General features: G+C 41.0%; 1 pseudogene; it reads right to left on the reverse strand.

The window, feature by feature from the left end:
- Positions 1-222: 222 nt before the first annotated feature.
- LOC147616115 (uncharacterized) lies at positions 223-2,023 on the reverse strand (annotated as a pseudogene).
- Between the last annotated feature and the right edge of the window lie 328 nt (positions 2,024-2,351).

Genomic DNA, 2,351 nt, shown 5'->3' on the forward strand with positions numbered 1-2,351 from the left:
CATTGTGTAGAGCGAAAGCTCACACTTTGATTTAGAAATATTTAGTTACTATCTATCATTGTGTAGAGTGTAAACTCACACTTGAAGATAGTTTAGGTTCAAATTAAATCTAGTTATTACTTGCTATTCTGTGGAGTCATTAACTCACACTTGGAGGTAATTTAGAGTTTTACTTTTGATTCATTTATTCGATTTTGTTGTGTAGAGTATATGACTCACACTTCAAATTGAGTATAGAGATAGGATATCTCTTCTCTTGTGTTGTCTGTTTTGCAGATCTGCAATGGTCGCTCGGAGGCCTTGCACTGTCTCACCTTGGCTAGCGAGGTCTATTCCTTGCGTCGCCAAGGTTTCAATCACTTCGTGCTCTTCAGGCAATAGAACCACTGGTCGTTTGCCAGGAGGTGGGGGATTGTTTTCCAAGCTGGCGCCACCTTGTCAGCAATTCGTCCACGACCAACGCGGGCTGTGCGAGGACGATCATCCCAATTAACTCGACGTCGTAAAATGTATTGCACATAGCATTGTTGGACGAAGTACATGGCCACTTGGTTGTTGTTCGGGAGCGCTTGCTCTTGATGTATGAATCGTTGTAGAAGCACTCTAGCCAGCCCCACGTGTTGCAAGTCAGATAACTTTAGTGGCGCAGTCTCTTTGGTGTTGCCGCTGATTCTGAATAGAGTATTTCGGACAAAGTGATTGCTGCATAGTTTTCTAACCTCTTTCAAGCTCAACGGTTCGCCTTCGAGCTCGCCTTCGTCCTCCTGTATTTGCGCAATGGCAGCAAGATTTTGAGGACTACAACGAATTTGTAATCTGCTGCGCTTGCTCATAATTCAATTCTTCGGCCATATCTGCAACACAAAACATCACGATTAGAAATAGTTCTCAAGTTATCAATAATTCTTCGATCATATTTGCAAGTACATGTTCCATCACATAATTTAAGTCACGTAATCAATTAATTCAACTATACCACTTAACTGCAAGTACATAATCCAGACACATCACTGTAGTCACGTAATCAATTAATTCAACACCACCACTTAAATTATCGATTTACACCACTTAAATTTATTAGACTTCATAGTTCACTCTCATCACTTAAATCACGTAATCAATTCATTGAACAACACCACTTAAATTGCTTAGCATGCTCTTATATTCAATCATCAAGTGGTCGTAAACCAGAATTTGGTACAATATCGTAACCATATCCAGACATGCATAGAGATAAATCAAAAGCGTTGAGACGGCCATGGGGAGCATGGCTCTTTCCCGCGATGAGATGTCTATGTATATTTTTTACAAAAAGTCTTTTCTCAGGCTCAATAGGCTCTGGCATACAATTAAGTATGCGACGCAAAGTATGACATAGTGTATATATATCTGTTTCCTTGGAGAAAGGAGGCGGCTCAGTAGATATGCATTCTGGAGGAGCCCATGGGTAGTCTTTCTCCTGCTTTGTCTTCACCTCCGGAGAAAGGGATGTAAGTTTGGGGAAAGTTTTGGTGGTGGGAAAAGTGGATGCTGATCCCCAATCGCAAATGCCTGCATATAGAGCTTTGTCTCCAAAATGCAACATTATGTTGCAACCATGCAGATCATTGTGAAGGAAGTGATGGTGGTGAATGAACTTCACAGTCTGCAATACTGCGTTAATGATCTACAAAATATTATTTTGAAATGTTTCAATGGTTCCACATGTGTCGAGGTAGTCTCTGATAGCAAGTTTGCTGCCATCTGACTTGCAATCTAGGATCCACTGCTCGACGTGGCCACCATTCCATAGCCTTGATGTAAGTGTGGGCCGTGGGCTGTAGCGCGATATAGCCATCGGTAAAATCATCCCTCGATGCTGAATATCAACCACGGTAACTTCCTCCAAAGCTCTTTGCAATGCTGGAGTACCGTGAGGGAGAATCTTGAAACACTTTGCCGCGTAGATTGGCTCTGGAAAGTCAGGATGCTGCACAGCAACCTGTTTAACTACAGCCCACCTGCCCTCACCTAATTGCGGCATAGATAGATGAAAAATAGCCTTTTCAGGGAGTAGATGCAGCATTGGTGGCTTCAAGCTGATATCAAGTCCACTCCTAAACAGCCGCGAATTATTAGGTTCAAATCTCTGGACAATCCAATTACATCTAATTGGACTCAATTGACATCAATTAACACCCAATTGATGTCAATTAAACTCAATTAACATCAATTAACACCCAATTGATATCAATTCAGCTCAATTAACATCAATCGTAGTTAATTGATATCCAATTAATGTTAATTGAGCTAAATTAAGCTTAATTGACATCAATTGCACTCAATTGGTACCCAATTGATGTCAATTGAGA

This window comes from Cibotium barometz, chromosome 39, assembly GCF_041138505.1.
Source record: "Cibotium barometz isolate CiBa-2024 chromosome 39, ASM4113850v1, whole genome shotgun sequence".
Taxonomy (NCBI): Eukaryota; Viridiplantae; Streptophyta; class Polypodiopsida; order Cyatheales; family Cibotiaceae; genus Cibotium; species Cibotium barometz.